The sequence below is a fragment of the Lolium rigidum genome, chromosome 7, assembly GCF_022539505.1.
Source record: "Lolium rigidum isolate FL_2022 chromosome 7, APGP_CSIRO_Lrig_0.1, whole genome shotgun sequence".
NCBI lineage: Eukaryota > Viridiplantae > Streptophyta > Magnoliopsida > Poales > Poaceae > Lolium > Lolium rigidum.
This window is the reverse complement of record NC_061514.1, coordinates 226,033,799-226,051,460: the sequence shown is the minus strand read 5'-3', so window position 1 is coordinate 226,051,460 and position 17,662 is coordinate 226,033,799.

Below are 17,662 nucleotides of genomic sequence, written 5' to 3'. Positions count from 1 at the left end.
TATTCCGGTTGCAAAAGTCTGTATCCAGAATCCAAACATTCTCCAAATACGTTGCATGATTGGTGAATAATCACATAAATTTTCTATTTTATAATTTCCTGATGTCATAGTATTTGTTTTAAGCTTTGCACTGTCTCACATTGTTTCATTTTTTTTCGAAATGGGGTACACCCCGGCCTCTGCATCAGTTGATGCACACAGTCTTTTATTAAACAACGAAATATTCAAAGTTTACAACTCAAGGATCAACGAAGGTCGATACAAAAATCAACCATCGAAACAATAAAAGACTACTAAGTAATCTAAGCATCATGTAATCTCTTAACAGGCCGCTAAATAGCCTGGTAGAAAATATCATGGGCAACCATTCGAAGGCGGTTGCATCCAGAAATCATGCACACTCCCGCTAATCCTCCGGGAGCAAGAAACGCCGCTGGATCCAGTGGACCATAGTGTGGATAACGAAGATATCTTGTATGTCCATTTAACATATCAGCATACATCGATTTAACCGTGAATTTCCCGGAAGATGTTAGACCACAAACAAACTTATCAAGATCATCATTTAAATTTATCATCATTAAACGTTGACATAGGTGTGTCCATTGATCCCATTTATCACCAATTAGTCTTCTCCTAAACCCAATATTTAAAGGAGTTGACCCTATAACATTGTTTCATATTTAGATAATTACAAGTCCAGTTTCTTGAGATCTGCAATACAAGTCACTTTCTCTGTTCCGGTTTAATTGACTTCAATCAAACCAATCTTTGTTCTTTCATATTGTCTCCCCTGCGTCAATTAAAACTGAACGGAGGGAGTATATCTTAAGGAAAAAGCAAGAGATAGGAAGTTTCCAACTTCAGGTATAAAAAAGGGTAATAATAGCATCCATTGAGAACAAAGCAACAGAAATGCCATGCCTATGTGGCTGTCAGACTCTGCCCTAACTGTTTATCTTTGGTAATACGGTCATACAACACTTCTGCTTCGGTGTCCCCCCTCATTCAAATTTTAGTGAACTAAAACACATGAAGGATCAGGATCTCTTTATATCTCTTTGTAATCAGGGACACAATGATTAAAACTGAATAGAAAGACATAAGTATAAACCTTAGAGTAGCCCGTACGGTCCGTTTAAGTCTATATTGTTCAGTAGTCATACGCGTAGATAAGGTGTACGCTGAAAACCGAAACATCCGTGGGTAAAATATTTCGACGACCACATCGGTTGGTAGTAGCATTGAGTACACCTAGTATATCTACACGAGGATATATATGACTTGATATGGGTTTTTGCAGGCTAAAAAAAGAAGGCACCGAGGAAAACTTACTCCTTCAAGTTTTGGTGAAGGGGGGACACCGAAGCAAGTATGATAGTGTTGATATGTGCCATATTGATAAAAGCATGAGGGGACCAAGGATTATTTATTTTGTTACTCTGTGATGGATACCAATTTATTTTGTTACTAAGGAGGCCAATTTTTAGGGAATGCATGAACTACAGACCTTTTTTCAAATTCCATGATCGCTCTACAAGTATCCTGGAGAAGTCAACGAGTAAAAGAAGATAATACCAGGTCATTACATCAATCATAGTTACATGTTATGCCAGATTCGGTTTTAGGTAAACTTATCCAACAAATAATCAACACCCTAGGCTAGGTAAACTGACTCGAGTTTCCTAATTTTTTGCGTATAAATCTGACATTTTAGGGAGTATTATCCTCCGCACAAGTGTTCTAGAGCTACCTTCCCATGGATATGTTTTTAGAGGGATGTGTGATCACCATATATATTATTGATTTAATGATTCCTTGTCAGGAGAGTATCTTATACGTGGTGTCAGATTTCCATGGAAGGAAATTTAAGATGTTACATTCAATTCAAAGTTTAAAAAAAAAGGAAATCTGTCAATTCTATGCTATGGTGAAGAAGCTCTCGTTTCGATCTGAAGACCTGGATTCAGACCTATGTTTTTTCATCTATCTCCCATTTCTTGCAGCAAATTGCAGGCCTTGTGGAACAATAGCAGCATTATGTATGCAAGAGCATAGCAGCTGTCTGTCTTTCTTAGGAGAGTGATGTCTAGCTTGGTCCCTTTAGGAAGAAGAAAATGCAGAGTTATAACATGGAACAACTGACAACGCGTTACATGGTAATTTTTGTTGAGATAAACGTTGCATACTTTGTCTTTGTCTGTCTCTTCTCTTGCAAACATCAGAAGAATATCAATCTCAAACTTCTATGCCTTATATATCAAATGTTGGAATGCCAGGGAAAAACTGGAACATAACTAAACCAGGAAAAACGCCCCAAGCAAACACAAAAGACTAACTGAAGAAACCATCACAAATTGCATACATCTATGTCAAGTAAAACATCACCCTCTCTGTTTTTCTTTTCTTGATCTTGATAGAAAGGACACCATCATGTCATTAGAAACCAAGGAAGGAATTCCAACAGAAACACTGAGATATGTCAGGAAGAACTTACAATTTGCAGCTACAGAACGGTAGAGGACATGAGGTGATATTGGCTCGGCTCACCTCCGGCGCTGCGGTTTGGCTGTCGCTGAGATGAACCGAGTCAATACCATGGCATGTCTTCTCGTTCTCTGTTCTTGACTTATCTTCATCTGAATGCTTCTCCACCCTTCATTTGATCCTTCTCTTTATAGAGTATCTGAGAATAGTTTAAAAGATTGAGACATCACGTCACATGCTTGTTGCAATGCTGGCTTTAAGATAGTGAAATGCATTTGCATATCGAGATCCTAACCATTCGATCCATGCGATAATGAACTTTGTTTATATGATTTGTACTTTCAGAGACCAGTACATGCTTATTCGGTTTAAGGAGCTTGATTTGTGCTTTATTGTTTTTACGGAGCTACACAAACCTGAATCACATTGAATTCTTGCAAGCCCATTTCTGCCCCAGGGGTTTACATGCAAATCGTCCTTTTTTTGTGAACCATAGCATAGACGCGCTCACAAATATGACGATTCTTCGGTGTCCCCCTAGCTCCGCGGTTCTGAAAAGTTGGAGCTGCTCCAGCTTTTGGTACAAATACGTGGAGTTGATTCCACGGAAAAAAAACGCGGAGCGGCTATATTTTACGTCTCACTACCACCGATAAGTGACCGAAACGTTACGCACGTCTTATGTCTCCCATCTCTCCTCTCTCGGACATATTTCCCAATGTCCAGACTCGTTCTAGATTTGACTTCACCGCAACGCGATTCACGTCTGCCGCCACCGAATCGAGGCTACCATCGAACGAATTGACGTACCTTCCACCGGTTCGTTCTCGCCGCCGACGACAGCAAGCTCTTGGCGGCAGCAAGGTCCTAGTAGCGGCAGCGAGCTACAACTCGATTTGTGCGGCGGTGAGAACGGATTGGATGACTCTGGTGAAACATATATCGATTCGTTCGCCGGCGGCTCCGATTTGGTGACGGCAGACGTGAATCGCGATTCGGTGGATTCAAATCTGGAAGAGTCTAAGAGTTGGGAAATGTGCCCAGGAGAGGAGGAAGGAGAGACATAAGACGTGCGTAACATTTCGGTTATTTATCGGTGACACTGGGACACAAATAAATAGTTGCTCCGCATTTTTCTGTACCGCGGAACCAACTCCACGTATTTGTACCAAGAAAGCAGGAGCAGCTTCAACTTTTCAGAACCATGGAGCTGAGGGGGAGGACACCGGAGCACATACACTCACCCCTATGAACACACGCACACCCTAGACCTATGAGCATCTCCGAGAGACTGAATCAAAATATCTGGCGGGTCTTGAGATTGACGAAGTCACCACCTGCAGGTCGGGTCTAATTCTTGCCGGAAATGAGGTAACAAGAAAGCATGAGTTTTGTGAAAACGAAGCGACTAGTTTGTTTTCTTCGTTTTTGACAGAGTCAGTGCTGTAACTAATAATGTTTCAGGCCGGCTGTTTGTTGTCCTGTTGCGAGGAGCACGAGTCTGCAGATAACTTACAATAGCAAACCGACCAAGTTAAAATGAACATTTTATGGGAGGCGGCTATGTATGGTGCTTCCTAAGCACAACTTTACACGTTTAGTTATTTATTTACTACGTGATGACTTTGATTACAGGCAAACGATTAGCTGCAAATCTAATTTATTTCCATGTGCTCGTGCATATACGTTAGAACCACCAGCTGGGTTGGCGACTCACTTAACTCGTATCGATAATTGTGAGCTCATAGCCTCATACCTAGCTAGCAACCTAAACATTTAACGAACACAAAGGTACACCTCAACTTGGCATAATAATATGCAAATGTACGTCAACTTGGCATATACAATGTGTTCTATTAATATGTTTTCTGACCATATTAATATTTATAGATCTCTATGAGGCTACGACCGATGCTACTAATTCAAGCTTGTGAGCAACTAACCACTAAACATACATGCATTAGTTAAGAAAGTTACCCTACCTGATGAGAAGGATATACTTTTGTAGCATATCCAAAGGCCATTATATGTTACATTTATCCAGGCAACATGTATCTATAATTCACTGCATTGGTGGTCTAGGAGATCATCACGTGCATGTGGGCACCACAGTCAATTTTTTGTGCGAAATCCGTACAGGGCACATGCGACTGCGCTGGATTAGGTTGATCCAGAACGTCTCACAAACTCGGTTTCCAGGATTTGCTTACATCCATGTGATACGCAGAGATCTTGGTCAGTTAGCTAGCTATTTTTTTATAATGGGCGATTTTATTACTCAGAAGTATTACACCTGGTCTCTACATAGTTAGAATGCACACAGTTGTAGGAAGAGGTATAAACATCTATTAGACTGATGTTCTCGGAAAGTAGCTAGCTCTTTATACCTGCAAGTCAATACAATCCTTCGTTGCCTCCGTAACATAGCCAACACTAATTGTTGGAATGTCACCACTTAAAAGTTAAAACCTCATCAAGTCTTGTGTATATTGCTACAGAAAGTCTCATTTGTAGCTCTGTAAGAGACGACTTCTTCTAAAATGCATATCAGAGACAGTTTTAACCGTCTACAATGATGCCTTTCGGTGCTGTAGGATCACACATGGTTCAGACATGGTTTTCTGAACCTTCCATGATGATCCGCATCACAGATAATTTCCTTTTCCATGGTAACTGGATATACTCGTAGGGAGTCACGGACGGTGTCTTGCCAGAAAGAACTGAAAAATAGTAGATCTGAGCACATACATCAGTACGTCACAGATTAGGTCAAAGGTTCACCGTGTTTTTGGTGATGAAGCGTGTGGCTGTTGTTGAGGTAACTGTTTACGACTAGCTCGTCATTGATCCATTTCTTGAATGAGGCAACGGTCTATCCTACACCCGCCAGATGCTGATGAAGACATGCACATCACCGTTCCTTCGGTACCGAGAGATTGTTTCAGTGCATGGGCTCATAAAAATCCAGCGTGTTTTCCGTCAGAAGTGTATATTGTTAGAGCAATATGCTTGTTGTATTACCAGGGGGTCAAAAGCCACAATATATAGTACATATACATGTGCACATATGCAGAAAGCCCCCTAACATAGGGAGAAACTACAATATACAGATATATACATCTAACACCCCCCTCAAACTCATGGTGGATCCACAACACTGAGTTTGGAGAGTAAGAAATCATGCTGCGCTCGAGTCTATGCCTTCGTAAAGAAATCCGCCAACTGCAAATCTGAAGGCACATAATGAACCGCAACAACATCATCCTGTACCTAAGCACGTGTGTAAAAAGCATCAACACCAATATGCTTGGTCAACTCATGCTTGACCGGATCACGTGCAATACTGATAGCACCTGTACTGTCAGACAAAAGTGAAATGGGTGTCGTAACAGAGACCCCAAAATCTGTAAGCAACCACCGTAACCAAGTCACCTCAGCAATCAACAAAGCCATAGCCCGCAACTCAGCCTCAACACTCGAACGGGAAACTGCGACCTGTTTCTTCGTCTTCCAAGCAACAAGCGAACCACCAACAAACACACAGTAAGCAGAAAGTGAATGACGATCCGTAGAATCACTCGCCCACGTAGCATCCGAATAGCACTGGAGCTGGAGAGAGCTGGAACGGGGAAAGAAAAGGCGACGAGTGATCATGCCACGAAGGTAACGAAGAACACGGAGGAGATGACTATAGTGAACAGTGGTAGGAGCTGAGACAAACTGACTCAGAATATGAACAGGATAAGAAATCAGGACGAGTGACAGCAAGATAAACAAGACTCCCAACAAGATGGCGATAACGGGTGGGATCAGGAAGAGGATCACCATCGTAGGGACGAAGCTTAACATTAAGCTCCATAGGAGTATCAACCGTGCGCTCATCCCCAAGAGCAAGCACGAGCAAGAAGATCCCGAATGTACTTTTCCCGAGAGATAGAAAAGCCATCGAAGTGGAGGAAACCTCAATGCCAAGAAAATAGCGAAGAGGACCAAGATCAGTCATAAGAAACTGATCACGAAGACGAGCCTTGACGAAGGCAATATACTCAGGATCATCACCAGTAATGATCATGTCATCAACATAGAGAAGAAGAAGAGTACGTCCACGAGAAGAAGTGTGAACAAAAAGTGCTGGATCATGAAAACTAGGAGAGAAACCAGCAGCAGTCACCACAGAGGCGAAGCGCTCAAACCATGCACGAGGGGCCTGTTTGAGGCCATAGAGAGAACGTCGAAGACGACAAACCATCCCATCGGGAACAGAATACCCAGGAGGAGGCTGCATGTAAACCTCCTCACTCAACTCACCATTAAGAAAAGCGTTCTGAACATCAAGCTGGGAGACAGACCAGCGGCGAACAGAAGCAACAACAAGAAGGGTACGCACAGTAGTCATATGAGCCACAGGGGCAAAAGTCTCATCATAGTCACGACCGTGCTCCTGCTGAAAACCACGAGCCACAAGACGCGCTTTATAGCGCTCAAGAGATCCATCAGAGCGAGTCTTAATTTTATAGACCCACTTACACGTGATGGGACGAACACCGAAGGGGGAGAAACAAGATCCCAAGTGCCAGTGCGCTCAAGCGCAGCGATCTCCTCAGCCATGGCAAGCTGCCATTCAGGATGACACTCGGCATCCCGATAAGAAGTCGGCTCGGAAACGACAGAGAGACCATACTGACTAGGAGAGTAACGAACTGTAGCACGACGCTGACGAACAGGCCGTGAAGGGGGAAGCTCATCTGCAGAAGACAAGTCATCGGATGAAGAGGAAGAAGGAACAACATCAGAAGGAGCCGAAGCCGGAGAACGAGGAGTACTAGGTGGACTAGACGAACAAGAGGATGGCGCCGAAGGGGGCGCATCAGAAGTAGGAGGGAGGGGAGGAGGGACAGCAGGGGGTGCATCCGGAAAAAGAAGAAAAGAGATATCATCCACCGGGTAAGTACCCGAGGTGGGGCGAGGATAGAAGGGACGCGTCTCATCAAACGTGACGTCACGAGAGATGCGCATCCGACGACCAACGGGGTCCCAACAGCGATAGCCCTTATGCTCATCACTGTATCCGAGAAAAACACACTCAAAAGACTGAGCGGTCAGTTTGGTGCGTTCGCGAGGAGGCAGAAGGACATAGCATACGCAACCAAATGAACGGAGAGTCGAGTAGTCTGGAGAAACACCAGAGAGACGCTCGAGAGGAATGCCACCCTGTAGAGCAGCGGAAGGCTGAATGTTAATGAGGTGGGCCGACGTAGCGACAGCCTCAGCCCAGAAATGTGGCGGAAGAGAAGAAGCAATCATCATAGCACGGGTGGTCTCAAGAAGATGACGATGCTTACGCTCGGCGAAGCCATTTTGAGTATGCGCACCGGGACAAGAAAACTGAGAGAGGGTGCCCTCCTCAGCAAGGACACCACGAAGGGGCTGGGAGATATACTCACCAGCAGAATCAGCACGGAACACGCGAATGGGTGAGGAATACTGAGTGCGGACCATGGCCGCAAAACGCTGATAAATAGAGAGCACCTCACTGCGAGAGCGCATGAAAAACACCCAGGTGTACCGTGAAAAATCATCAATGAATAAGATATAGTATCGATGGCCCCCTTTCGAAGCAAAGGGAGCCGGACCCCAAACATCTGAATGGACTAAATCGAACGGTCGCTGAGAGACAGACACACTAGTAGGATAGGGAAGCTGAATCTGTTTGCCTAACCGACAACCCTAACAGTGTAACGACCCATCTCCAGAGACAGACCCCAGAAGGCCACGATGAACCAAAGACGACAGGCGAGAGTCACAAAGGTGACCAAGACGATGATGCCACTGCTGAAAAGAGCCGGTGACAGAGGCAACAACCGGAGGAGAACCGCGGATGAAATGGCAGCGGAAGGAACACGAAGCCGCCTAACTCCCAAAGCCCCGGAGACTTACAGCTACGAGGGCCAGCTCCAACCAGGGCCTGTGTGCGACGATCCTGAACCGCACAAGACTCAGCGTCAAGAATGACGCGACAACCAGAATCGGTGAGCTGGCTAGAAGAGAAAAGGTTCATCTGAAGGCGAGGAACATGAGAAACATTAGGGACAGAGAAAGAGGGAGTAAAAAGGGTGCCTCTACTAGAAACAGGAATAGAGGTACCATCAGCCGTGACAACATGGACAAGAGAAATAAGAGACCGAAGAGCAGACAGAATAGAGGACTCAGAGGTCATATGAAAGGAAGCTCCAGAATCCAGATACCACGGGGACGTACCTGACTGTGTAGAAAGTGGTGGTCGCGCAGTGCCAGAAGAGCCAGTCACAGAACCAGCAGCGCCTAGCGAGGAAGAGTGTGTAGTAGCGAGCAGACCACGAAGACCCCTGAGAATGTCCTGATTAGAGAGTGCAACTGCAGAAGATCCTGAAGAGCCAGCCTGCTGACGATCCTGGAACTGCGGACGTAAACTGGGATCCCGCGTCCAGCAGGTGGAGGAAGTGTGGCCAACCTTGCCACAGTAGGTGCAATGAGGACGAGGGCGAAGACTCGGACCACGAGGCTGCTGACGTAAACTGGAATCCCAAGCATCAAGCAGACAGTGAAGCTGCGCTATCTCATGCGCAGAGAGGGGCGCGACTGGAGAGGTCGACATACAATCAGGTGCCGACGAGGAGCTATCACCCACACGCACAGAGGCCACCAAAGGGGGTGTAACACCCCAACTTTTGCAACCATGTTTTATTGTCCATAACGCAAAAATCAGGGGGAACAAAAAACTTTTTCTTAAGACTAATTTGATTGAATTGCCTTGATCGGTTTGTTATAATGAATTGCCTTGATCTGTTTATAGATGTATTGTCTTGATCTGCTTGTTGAGTTTTTTTTCTTGAGCTACCTCAAAGAACAACACCTCTAGAGGTAAAACAAACAACTCACCTAATATAACACATGTGTGGCTTAGGAAAAGTTGTTTTCCTTTTTACTACATCAAACCTTCTCTACTCTTGGCAACATGAGTGTGCCTACTTAGAATTCATCCTTGTGGTACAATCTAGCTCAACCCATCCTTGATTCAAAACTTAGGACCATCTACCCCTTCCTACATCTTTCTCTTATACCCTAGTCAAAACCCCTAAGACACCACAAAAATTGGCTAAGTCCTAAATCTATTTCCAGGTCCCATTTTGGAGCACCCGGATTAAGCTACCTCTTGCCATCTAAGGCAATGCCCCTGCTCCTAGACCTACCTTGTCATGAGTACTTCCCAACCATGTCTTTTCCTTGAACCAAATCACTCTCTTACCCACTTATCCTTGATGGTTTTGAGGCCAAGTCAAAACTCTGTTTTGGCAGGCTTAAATTATTCAAACTTTGGCAGTTGATCTTTGAGCACCCACAACAATTATTGGTGATCCCAATGCATGGATCTCATCTATGCAACACCGTTTACAACTTCCACGTCTTGCATGTCCCATTCTACCTTTGCAATTCTTATATTCCCTTGACCTTCTACCCTATCTAGAGTTTCAGCTCTAGACCACTTCCTCCTCGTTTTACCTCTTGATTTTGTCCAATCTTCACAAAACCAAGAGTGGGAATGATGGGTACGTTAGATAGCCACCGTCTACCCTTGAGATCACTCCTCCAAGTGTTTTTCTTTCTCTTTTGGAAAAATTCCCAAAACCCCTATTACTATTATTTTCTAAATTTAGCCACAAAATTATCTCTAGCTTCTTCAAAGCTTTCAAATTTTTTTCATCAACTAAAATGGAGGATGTGAATGTTATTTCACATCATCCCATTTTCACCCTAAAAAGTTAGTGCCATAGCATATTATGTTTTGGTTTTAAATTAAACACGTGGTTTTGGTACATATGCCATTCTTGCACTTTGTGTTGCCAAATAAATTTTGAGAATATTCTACTTAGAATATTTTATGCCTTTAAGACCTATTTTATTCGAATGTTCATCTTTACCTCTCCCAAAAATTCCAAGGCAAGTTCAAAATAAACCATACCCCAAAAATTTAGTCAAACTCCCATATAGTATTGAAGGCCATCCCTTTTATTTTCGAAATTTAAATAGTCACTTGTATCCATCAACCTTATGTCACTCATCTACCATTTATCATCATCTATCCATGGTATTTATTCATTAGAGCAATGTAGGAATCACATGTTTGGCATGACACATAGGTGGGAACCGTGGCATGCATGGGCACTTGAGGGCCATGTACCTCCCCATATATATATATATCTCTCTCTCTCTCTCTTGGCTTGCTCCACAATGGACAGCCACAACCTGCACCACTCTCTCCCCAAGGTCAACTTTTATTGGATCAGTACACCCCCACCTCCCTCTTCTTTACTCCTTTTCCTCCTTCCCTATGCCATCAATGACATGGGCACATGTCCAAAGGCCCTAGACCTGCACCCCTATGCCTCTAACGTTGTCTCCAAGACTTCCCTGGCTCTTTGGACCCATGAGGTGTCTAACACACGAGCCCCAAGCCCTAGCTTCCTCCTCCCTCTTCTTTCTTCCCTGGTAGTCACCCGTTCTTGGTCAAGAAGGAAGAAGGCACCCCAACCATCGAGGCTGCGCCATGAAGACGTCCTACTACCCCTCTAACCAACGGGCATGGTCCCGAGGCAAGCCCTGTCCCGCAAAAGCCTCTCCCATGCTCGCCTTGGACGTGGTCACCCCGTTCTGACCATGCTCGCGCGTTCCCAGACTTGTAGACCTCCTTTGGTTACCCCTAGCAGTAGTCTGCAATGGCACCGTACCAGGACCCGAACGCAATGATGAAACGCCACCCTACTTCACCCACAAGCGAGAAGCTCTCATCAAACACCTCCGCGCACGCGCAGAAACCATCTCGTTTCGGGAGACTCAACAGGCGTATCTCCAGGATTTTAGCTGCACTAGATCCACCACTCGATGCCTTGAAAGATTCCACCAACCATCTGCTCGAACACATGCAACCCCACATGCCCCCGACCTGGTGCACCACGCCCACCGTACGCCGACACTCGGCTATAAAAGCCTCGCCCCCGCCCCTGCCTTCTCCTAATGCACTCAACACACTCCCTAGTCCTCTCCACCACGCCACCAGCCTTCTCCAGCTCGCAGCAGCACTCCCCTGGCCGCTGCCTGTTGAAGAAACCCCCACCCCGCCCGCGGTCACCGGCGGATGGAGCGGAAGCTGGCGCTCGACTCCGACGCTGCCTGCCCTTCTTCTCCACTTCCCTGCACTCCCCTTTCTCTTCCGCTTCTAACGCACCGCCCCGCGTTGTCCAGGACCCTCTGTAGCCGCCGCCACCGTCGTCCGCCCGGGAGCGCCTGCGGGAAGGACGCCGCTGAGAGGAGCCGATGCGGGAGGAGAAGGACCTGCCGAGCCGCCCCTGGACCTCCCCGAGGCGCAGACGCCCGCCCAGAGCCCGCCGTCGACCTCAGTCGCCGCCAGGTAAAACGTCCGGCCGCCCCTGCCCTTCTTTCCTGTCTGCTCACGAGCGTGAACAGCCGCAGGAGAACGACGCCCCCGAGCGTGCATGCATGGATCAGCCACGTCGGCCCATGCACCTGGGCCCCGCCACGGGCCCCCTCTTCCCCTTTGTTTTTCTTTTTTTCCCCTCCACCTGGATGACCGCCTGCGCCGGCCCAAGACTCCACACCCGCACGGCCCACTGTTTTCCCGCCCCTTAATTCGTTTGAAATTAGCTGTTAGAATATGATACAAACCAGACAACTTCTTTTGTTAATATCTCCGGATCTACAGACCCAAATCGAGTGAAACAAATTGTACTAGATCAGAAATTTAATTATCTTTCCAATGCCACTGGTCCCATGTTTTTAGGATTTTTCTACAAGTTTTGGCATGTGTATCTTGCTCTATGTATGTTTCAGATTCAAGTTAATTCCTAAAATTGTAGAATTAATATTTTTGGGTGAATCCAATTAGGTTAGTCTTGTTTTAGTACCGGCCATCTAGGAAAAATATTTTTAGTCTCTGTTCATGCATTATTGTTACTGTTTGTGTTAGTGGTGTATCACATGAATTGTTAAACCAAAACTTTTAGTTGATTTAAAATCTTTGACCACCTCTTTTTCTTAAAAATGATCAACATATGTTTTGTTCTTGCAAAACAAGTTCCCCTGCATGCTTAGACTTGTTCCTTTTTAAAACTTGCTTGCAAGTTGAAATATGGTGTTGATTGTATGTTGCGTGTTCTTTTATTTTACGACGCTAGATTCGAGCAAGGTTGGAGTTGGAGAGGAAGGATTCGAAGAATTTGAAGAAGTCCAGGGACAAATAGCCAACCAAGGCAAGCCATCTCTTGATCTCTGAATGTTTAATCACATATTGCGGTTACCTTGTTGTTATTCTTGTCTCTCGATCTGTCTTGTGTTGTTTCTACTTATGTTGATGGAGCATGTTCACCATGAGCATGTTTATTCTCTTTGACACCTCACCTACAACCCCCTTTAGTGAAATGGTAGTCTTCATCATCATGTTCTTGGTGTACCCCTCTAAGTGTGATGGGTATGCCCACTTGTCTTGTGTGTGTCGACCTCTTGACACCCTTTTTGCACCCCATAGTGGTATGGTGGTTAGCATCATGCCCTTGTCGTATCTTAAACCCCTTGTTGATGCCATGCATACTACTCCCAAGTATGTGAACCCCTTGTTGCTATTATACATACTTACTCTCGAGTATGTTGAACCCCTTGTTGATCTTATGCATGCTTACCCTAAGCATGTATGCCCCCTTGACCACCTATATTAGCATCTTCTTAGTGGCATGATGATTAACATCATGACCCTTGTTTAATCATACTACTTATGTTGTCCCTATGCATGCTTATCCTAAGTATGTATGATCCCCTTGACACCTCATTTATCACCTCCTTAGTGGTATGATGGTTGGCATCATGCCACTCGTTGTCTCTTAGTTCTTACATGAAACCATAGGTTGGGAACCCCCTTGGAAAAATACCTTGTTGAAAAGAATTTTTTGAAAACCTTGGGTGAGTTGGACTTACCCAAGCGTGTGTTTATGAAAGGAAAGGATCTTGGCAAAGATGGTTGGAAAGAAAATCTTGTTTTCGAAAACTTTGGCGCCTAAGTATTCACCCGTGACAATTAACCCGCGCAACCACATTACCCTGGAGTGGGACGGGGCTTAGCTCGTAGTTTGTTCTTCTTAACATGGGACACCGCACAACTATATAAGGGTAAGGTTACCCCTGAATCCGGATTGTCGTTGGTGGACACAATAGTATAACGGGAGGCCTTCGGGGCTGACCCGTCCGGAAGACACTATGGGTCTCCTGGCTTGGCGGTGGAGCCACGCTCAAAGTGAGGTGAGCTGCCACGGTGCCGGGGAGGTACATACTCCATAGGGTAGGATCCCGTGCTAAGACGAATAGGCGAAAGGCTATGTCCGAGTTTTTGTCATGGCATAGTTGATATGCGGGGATGATGTCCACATGATGAACTCGCGGATCTTGTGGGGAAAGTGTGCAAACTCTGCAGAGTAAAATCTATTCGAATAGCCGCGTCCGCTGTCATGGACGGTTGGAATGGCCGTTGCTTAGCCTGATGTGTTTTGGTTTAATGAAAGTGTTTTGAGCAAAGAAAGGAACTTTGTTTTGGAGTACCGGGATGGTACTGGAAAGTTGTGGTGACCATATGGAGATGGTCGTAATGGAAACAAAATGGGTTTACCCTTCCTAGTGCTTTATGTTGTAGTCCCTCTTTTGAAGTATCTTCTTCATTAGAGATATAGAGATGTCTTAGATGAATTCCTAAGTGTCCCCTTCGACCGAGAAGTTGGGATGCTATCTCCACCAAAAACATCTCTTCTCTTCTACCTGCTATATCCACTAGAGAAACTGATTCTCTTTCACATGCTATATCCACAAGAGAAACTATCCTTCTTCTCTTGTCTCTTTTAGTTAGCATTGTTAGCACCTTTCTTGATGGTTTGCGAGTACAATTCCAAATGTACTCACGGCTTTGTCCCTGGCTATTTACTTGGCCAGACTTGGAGGAACACGACGGATGAAGAAGGAGTTGGCGACGTCTATGCGAGCTAGGAACGTCTTCCCAGTCAGTTGCCTGTAGGGTTATGGCAGATGACTTGGGCTCTACGCTGATTGAAGTGATTCCGCGACTCTGATGATTAGATTAGGCCCTTCAAGGCTATTATGTAAAGATTGGTCATGTGACCTCATTGTAATTTTCTTATTCCGTTTTGTAATGGATGATGTAATTTGATATCGGTTCGGTTATGTGTTCACGGCACACCGATCATGGGATCGTGAACTCGTATACATAACGAGGTATTTCGGACAGTTAGTCCGGGGTCCCCACAGAGCTGGTATCAGAGCTATCCTGACTGTAGGAGACCTTAGTTAGCATGGACGTTAGTTAGGAAACAAGTACTTGGGCAAAACTATTTACCAAACATATTCTTTCTTTAGTCGGAAGCATAGCTTCTACTCCTCTTGTTCCTTCAAAACTTCTAAATTCTTATCTCTCCGCTTCATAGAAGTGTTTGAAAATTCTTACTCTATTGCCTCATCCACTTCAAACCTACATATTGGACGATGTCCCCAACTCAGACCGGAGACTCGAACTCAAAGATACATCAATCCCTTAGGAAGACTCATGAATCTCCAACGACAGCTATTGAAGATTGGAGGCCGACTTAGTGTGCACATAAAAGAATAAAAAGATCATGTCTTTGGTTGTCACCAAAGTATGTCAAGGAGCTGACCTTGTTCCTCCGTGGACTTGCACTTTTGCAGTCGCCAGGGATCGAGTCCTCAATTCTTGACTAGTAATTTTTAGGCCAGCCACGAGAATATCTCGACTTCAGGAGCACCTCAACAGCTACCCCTTCGAAGACCTCACGTCCCTGGGATGTTGAGCAAGAAGACTACACAGTTTTATCCTCTACCTCAACATCGACGACTCAACACCAGGCCGCATCACCACCCTCTGCTTCGAGAAATCCTTGTTAAAGACGATGTCAACAAGCTGAAGACGCCAACATATGTGACCAGCCCCAAACCAATAGGATGGATAGGACAAACTCAAACGCTTTGATTGAGCTACCCCTGCGTATTAAGCATCCCTAGAAGCTTAGAGTGCCTTGTCTGGTGTGATGATTGCTTGTAGTTCCCTCGTGTGTTGCCTTGAGTGTTTTTATCTGTTTGTTGTGTGTATGATTGTCTTGGTCTTTAGGCCTGAAAAACACTCTTAGTGTGACAACCCAACATAGGAAGCCTCCCAAAGATGTTTTCACCCCACCTACCTCACCAATAAAATGCTAATTTCTAGTTAATTGAATAAGTTAACGGATGGCTCTAACTTTAACCTCGTTAGCAGTTGATTTTTTTCAACCATGGGGAAAACTAAATCAAAGCCCTATCTGCGCTAACTACCTTCAAGATTAGCTGAAGCATCTCTACTGCGCCAAGAAAGCAGAAGCCCGCACCTTCATAAGTGACTACACCTCTGCGAGAAGACATACTAACTTGGTCTAACCTCGGAGTATAATCGCGCTAACCTCGAGGATATCTTTTTGAAAACCACCCCCTAACACACCGTCTAACGAGCTGAGCGAACAATAGCGTCAAAGCCAAGCTACATCACATGGTTCATCAGGTCCTCATCAAGTGAAGCTCCTGAAGATACTTCAAGACTCAGGAGTTTAGGCGTAGTTACCCGCTAACTTCTTAGCTGGTAGAAGTCAGCATCGACCCTCAAGCTGAAGATTGTCTTCGACAACCTCTATTGGTGCTTCAAATAGATACCAACCAGGCGTTTCGTCGACTTACTAACTCACCGCATGTCCCAAACGGTTTAGTTAACACCGTGAGTGCCTCTTGAAGTTGTGGTCTGCACGTCGCCCCTGAAGGTTCTTCAACTGTATACGGAAGATCGATGACTTCTTCAGAAGCCCCAGACGGAACCACGAGGCAGAAGCTCCGAGTTTTTCCGAAAGCCCGATGAAAAATCTTAAGGGTGTCTTCCACTAAAAATTGGAGCTAACCTTAAAAGTTTTAACCTTTCTAAAACACCGTTGGAAACGTGGGATTGCACAAACCCCTCTTGAAGCCGTGGACTACATAATGCCCTCTGAAGATGTGCGACTCAAGACGAGAGATCAATGACTTCTTCGAAAGCGTCCGACAAGACCCGTGGTCGAAGCTTAGAGTTTTTAAACCCTCCCCCGATGAACAATTTTAAGGGTGGAAGACTTAGTCTTCCACTAAATTTAAGCTAACTCTAAAAAGTTTTCAAGCACCATTGGATGCACTAACGCCCCCACAGCCTTGAACCCCCTCTAGGATCGTTAAGAAACTACAGATCCAACACCTGCATGGAGTAGTCAACCTCTTCATGAAGCCCGCCATCGGCAGAAATCCATCATGTCCCCCAGAAGATGAAGCAACGACCTTCTTGACAACTGCACATCTACAGAAGGATGGAGTCTAACTTTAGTTAAACTATACAACCTCTCTAGTTCTACGCTTAGTAATCTCGGGACGAGATTATTTTAAGGGTGGAAGATCTGTAACACCCCAACTTTTGCAACCATGTTTTATTGTCCATAATGCAAAAATCAGGGGGAACAAAAACTTTTTCTTAAGACTAATTTGATTGAATTGCCTTGATCGGTTTGTTATAATGAATTGCCTTGATCTGTTTATAGATGTATTGTCTTGATCTGCTTGTTGAGTTTTTTTTCTTGAGCTACCTCAAAGAACAACACCTCTAGAGGTAAAACAAACAACTCACCTAATATAACACATGTGTGGCTTAGGAAAAGTTGTTTTCCTTTTTACTACATCAAACCTTCTCTACTCTTGGCAACATGAGTGTGCCTACTTAGAATTCATCCTTGTGGTACAATCTAGCTCAACCCATCCTTGATTCAAAACTTAGGACCATCTACCCCTTCCTACATCTTTCTCTTATACCCTAGTCAAAACCCCTAAGACACCACAAAAATTGGCTAAGTCCTAAATCTATTTCCAGGTCCCATTTTGGAGCACCTGGATTAAGCTACCTCTTGCCATCTAAGGCAATGCCCCTGCTCCTAGACCTACCTTGTCATGAGTACTTCCCAACCATGTCTTTTCCTTGAACCAAATCACTCTCTTACCCACTTATCCTTGATGG